We start from the raw sequence: 789 nt of genomic DNA on the forward strand, positions 1-789 counted from the left end.
TCCCGGTGGGACATGCCCGGAACACCTCCCCAGGGAGGCGTCCAGGAGGCATCCGAAACAGATGCCCGAGCCACCTCAGCTGGCCCCTCTCGACGCGGAGGAGCAGCGGCTCTACTCCGAGCTCCTCCCTGGTGACTGAGCTCCTCACCCTATCCCTAAGGGTGCGCCCAGCCACCCGACGGAGGAAACTCATTTCGACCGCTTGTATCCGGGATCTTGTCCTTTCGGTCATGACCCAAAGCTCATGACCATAGGTGAGGGTAGGAACGTAGATTGACCGGTAAATCCAGAGCTTCGCCTCTCGGCTCAGCTCCTTCTTTACCACAACCGACCGGTACAGCGACTGCATCACTGCAGACGCTGCACCAATCCGTCTGTCAATCTCACGCTCCATCCTTCCCTCACTCGTGAACAAGACCCCGAGATACTTAAACTCCTCCACTTGGGGCAAAGACTCCCCACCGACCCGGAGAGGGCAAACCACCTTTTTCCGGTCGACAACCATGGCCTCGGATTTGGAGGTGCTGATCCTCATCCCACTCGCTTCACACTCGGCTGCAAACCGCCCCAGTGCACGCTGAAGGTCCAGGTTCGATGAGGCCAACAGGACAACATCATCTGCAAAAAGCAGAGATGAAATCCTGTGGTCCCCAAACCGGACCCCCTCCGGCCCTTGGCTGCGCCTAGAAATTCTGTCCATAAAAATTATGAACAGAACCGGTGACAAAGGGCAGCCCTGCCGGAGTCCAACATGCACCTGGAACAGGTCTGACTTACTGCCGGCAATGC

This window comes from Sphaeramia orbicularis, unplaced genomic scaffold, assembly GCF_902148855.1.
Source record: "Sphaeramia orbicularis unplaced genomic scaffold, fSphaOr1.1, whole genome shotgun sequence".
Lineage (NCBI taxonomy): Eukaryota > Metazoa > Chordata > Actinopteri > Kurtiformes > Apogonidae > Sphaeramia > Sphaeramia orbicularis.